This window comes from Crotalus tigris, unplaced genomic scaffold (assembly GCF_016545835.1).
Source record: "Crotalus tigris isolate CLP2741 ecotype Arizona unplaced genomic scaffold, ASM1654583v1 scf7180000017873.753527, whole genome shotgun sequence".
Taxonomy (NCBI): domain Eukaryota; kingdom Metazoa; phylum Chordata; class Lepidosauria; order Squamata; family Viperidae; genus Crotalus; species Crotalus tigris.
In genome coordinates this window covers 738,748-745,141 of record NW_024096692.1, presented here as the reverse complement: position 1 = coordinate 745,141, position 6,394 = coordinate 738,748, and the positions used below count along the sequence as shown (strand labels likewise).

Genomic DNA, 6,394 nt, shown 5'->3' with positions numbered 1-6,394 from the left:
GATATATCCACAGCTGAGCGTCCTTTCGGCTTTGGCCCAGTCGCTTCATTCTTTCTGGTGCTACTGCTACTAGCCCTCTGCTCTTCCCCACTAGCATATTGGACACCTTCCGACCTGAGAGGCTCATCTTCCAGCGTCATATCTTTTTGCCTTTTAGTACTGTCCATGGGGTTTTCATGGCAAAGATATTGGAGTGGTTTGCCATTTCCTTCTCCAGTGGATCACATTTTGTCAGAACTCTCTGCTATGACCTGTCCGTCTTGGGTGGCCCTGCACGGCATAGCTTATCGCTTCATTGAGTTACACAAGCCCCTTCGCCACAACAAGGCAGTAATCCATAAAGGGGGAACACAACAATACCCACCTTTAACAACAAAACCTCAATAGAGAAAGAAGTAAAGTAAAATGCATGGCTTGCATGATGTAATATTTCTGCTGATGTTGGTGCCAGGACCAAAGTCTCCCCTCACTGTCATGCATTCTTATTCCCTGGAGAAACCACCAATTTTTACTGTATGAAGGGAAAGGTCATGATAGGCCATTTGAAACCTCTACCTTATGAACTTCTTCATTGATACAGCAATGATGTATTGCAAACAAATTCAGGAAGAACATTAGACTATACAACTGCCTCTTTTGGTGTCAAAGAAGTTCTTTCAATGAAGAATGGATGGAATCCTTCTGAGATTACTCAAGGGCAAATTCATCATTACATTGGACATTTAATGCCAAGCTCCAACCAGCAAAACAGATTTATTTCAATGTATTCAATGATACTCAAAACAGAGTAAATTGAAAATTGGTATATTCCACAATGATGGAATGAGATTGTTGAATTATTGAAGATGCTGTACATTGTGTCCCTTCGACTTGCAAAAGAACAAATTTGAGACATGCCAGAGGCTTCCACTGTCATTGATCCTGACCAGAAATCAGCATTTGAACATGAGAGATTTAATGCACAAATTGGCAATCATCATTATACCAAACAACATTGAAACTAAATCAGAATTGTTGCTAGACGAGGAGATAGTTTGCGAATAATTTTAAAATTCCATTGCTGCTATGACAGCTTTCATCTTGGAGATGATGGCTAGTATGACAACAAGAAAATAATGGCAATGTGTTATTATGCATATTGAATAATGAACCATGAGAATGAGCTTAATCTTCTAAGAGGAGAACATCTATTCCAACAAAATATGGTTAATATGGCTGCTAAGATTAAATATGAAAAGCTGAGTTACATCTAAATGAATCAAGTAACCTTGAGATCAACAGCGGACAAAGCCTTTACTGATACATTGAATAGTGTGACTGATTTTAGGATCCTTGGAAGGTGCATCATCCTCTTTTCAACATTTCTTGGTGAATCAAGATATATAACAAGATTTCATTATGTACTATATCTACGTAATGCTTTATTTTTCATTATGATTCAAACTAGCCAGAAATATGACAGCATCTTTTTTTAATTAGCAGACAAATGATCAGCTAAATTTAACCACAATGATATTCAAATTGAAGAAAAAATTGTTCATGAAATGCCTCACTGGAACACATCGCCTCTTTGCTTACATGCTGAGTGCGGGATACCAAAAGAGAGATCTATCTCATTTGCACTGATTGCTATGTTTTGATGTAAGTATCCAAGTCAAGCGCACAAGAATATGATACATTTATGCAAGCCAAATTACAAAATCTAAATGAAGATCCAGAGTTACATAAATTGGCATTGAAGTGCATGATCCATGGTCCATATTACAGCGGAAACTCAGTGTGTTAGAAAAATGGTACAGAGCCATTAAATGAGCATACAAAGTTTGGTGATGATACATATGGATACAGGGAACAATCTTCAGAAGTGGGAGGAATTTGAAGGACATCAAACAAGATGATAGAGATCTTAATGTTATAGAGTTACCCTATCTTCCCTAAGCAAAATGGCAAGCACTTCTGCAGATCAGCTAAGGACAGATGATGTCTGACAGTCCCTGCCAGCTTCCCTAAATAACTTCAGTGGGGAAGCTGGCAAAATGTGGTTGTCACTTCCAGTGCCTGCCTATAGTTATTCTGTTTATCTATTTGGGTGAAGAAATATCTTTCAAAGGATGATGTGATGTCATGGGTTGTTCAGTTCTCCTAAAATCTTGAGTCCCCATTACCTTTGGTACCTTCTTTTTCAGGGGGAATCAGTCTATTCAATATATTCTGCTGAGTGGCATATTGTGTGTGTGTGTGTGAGAGAGAGAGAGAGAGAAGCAAGGTTTTTTTTGTCACAGTCTTTTCACATTTGAATAGCCTTTTCCCTATATCATTCTGGAATAAAGTAAAAACAATGCATTTCTTTTAAAAAAAGCTTTGATGAAGACAGTATCACCTAACTAAAAGTAGCTTCCAAGTGAAAGTTGGCTGACTAAGCTTAAAATTATGTTTAGTTTACTGTGGCTATTTTTGATTTGTATTTTATTTGCTGGATATAATCTGCTTGAATGAATGAATGAATGAATGAATGAATGAATGAATGAATGAATGAATGAATGAATGAAATCCATTGAAGAAATGAGAACCAGCTTGGCATAGTGATTTAAATGACTGGGCTACAAACCAGGAATCTAAATTCTAATCTTGTCTTAGACACAAATGATTAACTTTGGGACAATCCTTCTCTATCAACCCAAAGAAGAAGACAGTGACAAACCGCTTCTGAAAATGTTGTCTAGGTGGTCACCAGGAGTTGACAAGATGAGGGAGGGAGGAAGGGAGGGAGGGAGGAAGGAAGGAAAGAAGGAAGAAAGACACTGCGGAATACATTATATTTCAAGGAATTTAGTGATATTTTTTATTTCACTTTCTTTAAGAAAACTATAGAAGTTTAGGGTTCATTTTGAGTTATGTGTAACCAGCTTTCTGACTCTTGCTTGAAAAGGTCAGGGATGAATCTTCACACAGTTCTAAAAATCCTCAGGTTTCTTCAGTTTAACACTGGTTTCAGTAAAGTTCTCAGAACTGTCATTCCTATTCCATAATTATCTAGTCAAGGTCAGCTCCTTTAGTTTAATTACAATGGCAGCAGGGGTAGAAACTTTGCCATTATATTTTACTGAAAACCCTAGAAGCCTTTGAAGTTCAGGATAGGATTGAGCACTCAGTGCTGTGCAAGACCTGACTTTTGACATTTCTTTGCTGTTGCCACAGGGGCTCCCAACAGCTCAAGTGAGAGCATTTTGCTTGGAATATTAGGCCTTTATGCTTCTGTTTACATCTCTTGCTAAAATTATTAGTAAAGCTTGAGATCACCTTATCTACTGATGTGTTCCTTGCCCCTGGATCTTCAAAGAACCAGTTGTTTGACACCTAGACACTGCTTGATACTTGGAAAAATAGAAGGCTGAATTGTTTACTAAAGAATTTCCTTGTTAGGTTTCTTCATCTTTGAAAAACAAAATGTAACATTACAGGAATCCACATGTAGAAGCTATTAGCTATTTCTCCCACTTTGTACTCTCACTTCTAAGTTTTCTATATCCTACTTTCATGAGGGCAAAATATGTTAAACTAAATCTAACTCAGCCACCAATACTTTATCATTATAGCCTAAAGAAATATTCATTTGTTACAGAGTGGTGGCTAAATGTCTGGTTCTCTAACCTACCGTAACTCATTTTTCTCTTTATCTATCATATTTTTAATTTATTCTTCTCCCAAATTTTTCTGTTAGTACTCTTTGAACTCTTCTAGTCTTCTCAACCATGTCTCCATTCTAGTTCCACAACAGTTCAACTCAGTATAATTGACATACAGGAAATGAGAACACTTGAGAAGAATTTAAGAACTTCAGCAGATTGGGGGAGACCTAAATAGATTAGATGTGATGTGGAGTATTCTGCAAAATTTCATTTAGTTTCATTGATTCATTTTATTAATTTATATTAACATGAGGAGGGCAAGAATGAGCAATTAAATAGCCCAGAGCAGATGTCAATCAACTTTGAGAGCCAAAGGCTACCCAGGGCAAAGTACTTACTCAAAATGGCTGATATCTGAGGAGGCCTGAAGCTTTTCTGTTAGATTTGCTCTTCATGTATGTCTGTGTATTTGCTTTTTACCCTATAATTTAGGCCAATGTTATAGTCTTCATATATTTCTTGAATCAGAATGATAGAAAAGAGAAATTTAGTGGCTTTCAAGCGTGGCAGACATCTTAAGATAAGCATGAGTGGATAGAGTTAAAAGGAAACTTACAGAAATTTTACTGTAAAATAATATTCATTGTTCTTGCATAAAATGTTAATTCTAAAAAGAATGGATTTAGAGCTACTATTGAACAAAAATTGAACAAGAATTAGTACATGTGTTATGATCAATAGATACACAACTTGATGATGCCATTACAGTCTCCTCCTGCTCCTGTAGATTTCAGGTGATGAATTCACTTCATTTGATGTGCACCAACAGTAGCCATCACATTGTTTGGAACAAGGTGGAGTAAACTATCAAACTACTCTCTGTAATAAGGAACTGAAATAATCCATAAACAAATTAACCAGGCACTCACGTGACTCTTCTCCAGCACATATCTGATTTTCTTAAGAACACTTAGTGCTTGCAGCTAGGAATATTTTTCATGCTCTTTGAGTAGTGAACTTCTTAGAATTGAATGGTGTTCCTTTGCAGGCCCTGATAAATTGTTAACTCATTCAGTGCATTAGAATTTACCCTGGATAGTAACATCTTGTTGCAAGTTTCTTGGCAGTGTCAGTTACATTTTTCATGAAGGGAAACACCTAAACTATGTTATCTTCATTTTAGTAGGATTTTTGTGATTTTTTTCTGTAATTAATGTATGTTTTTTTTATCTTGGTTTTGTCTTTTTTATTGATGTTGTTGTATTTTTTTAAGGTAATTTTATTATTACAGGTAGCTTTGGGATTACAAAGATGAAAAATATATAGTTATTCAGGGATAGTATACTGCATGCACAAGGACTAGGAGACATGCTCAGTTGTCTTAAAATCACATAAAATATTTCAATGTTTTGTTTTACAGGAGGATGAAAATGAAGCTGAAGGAAAACATCCCTCTCAAGAGATAAACATGGAACAGAAAAATTCCAAAAAATAGAAATATCATTCCTCTTTGAAACATGTTTTCAAAAAATTAAATGTCATTCCTCTTTTAAATGTGTTAAGTAGTATCCAAGTGATTAATGTGTCTCATTGTAAAAATTATAGAACATTCCCAATAAAAGACATTGGAAATTAAAATGTATCTTACTCTGAGGAATTGTTTAAATGACTCTTGATAATATTTATGATTAAGAAATCATGATTTTTTTTATTTCTTTGTCATACACACACACACACACAATATAAAAGCATTAGAATTATGTGCAGTATAATCTTTGTCATTTTTTTGAGATACAAATTTTTTGAAATTCTTCATTGTGTTATTTAAGATAAATAGTGAAAGACTCAGTAGAATTCAGAATGTATCCCATATCCCACAGCATTTCTATGTGGTTAGTGATTAATTTTGGTAGTTACAAATTTTAATAATTAGGTAACTATATATGACTTTTTTCTGAATTGAAATAATTGTAGACATCACATTATTTCAATAATAAAATATAATTCTTTGTAAAGTTGCATCCCATCTAAGTAATTCATGTATTTAGCAAACCATGTTGGGTTAGCTCAAAATAAAAATTCAGCTGTTGTTTGTTAAATGATAGTTTATAACTTTATATTTGCTTAATAAAGCATAACTAAAACTAACCAAAGGTAAAGGCAATGTGTAAATCTAAATTATTTTTTCAGCTTGAATTGAATTCTCATTGTGGATGTTCATGTTACATTTCCCCTCTGTTCCTTTCAGGTCATATTTTACCCAGCATCTGTTTTCACTTCTGGATAGAAAATGTATCTTTTAATCCAGCATTATTATTACTGACCTAAGAAATTTGCATAACACTTGGAGGCTTCATATGACTTTTAGATGTTGATTTTCAATTTGATGAAAAGAAATTTTAGATGATGGATCAGTTTTTTAAATTTTTGTTTATTTATCAAATTTACTTGCTACCTATCTCATAGTTAAGATAAAACAAACATTCAACAATTATAAATATAAAAATGAATTAAAATTGCAAAAATTAAAACAAGCTAAAAATAAGGATTAGGAGTGGAGAAGTGGCATGCCTTCTCTGTCAGTGTACCAACCATCTCCAGCCAGCAGCGTTTCCTTCAGAACCCCATGCCAGGCAGCATAGCTATGTTTCAAAGCTTTTCCTGAAGGCTAAAAAGAGAAAGGCAGATCTTACTTCCTGAGATATGATATCCAAAAGGCAGGAGCCTTGGCATAAAAGGCTCTTCTCTTGGATCCCACCCACCAA

At 34.8% G+C, this 6,394-nt stretch overlaps 1 long non-coding RNA gene across 1 annotated transcript; it reads left to right on the top strand.

Moving 5' to 3' along the window:
- Window positions 1–228: 228 nt before the first annotated feature.
- LOC120308164 lies at window positions 229–5,788 on the top strand. Its single transcript, XR_005556771.1, has 2 exons — window positions 229–1,641; window positions 5,050–5,788. It is a non-coding gene; the product is annotated as an uncharacterized LOC120308164 (long non-coding RNA).
- The last annotated feature ends 606 nt before the right edge of the window (window positions 5,789–6,394 follow it).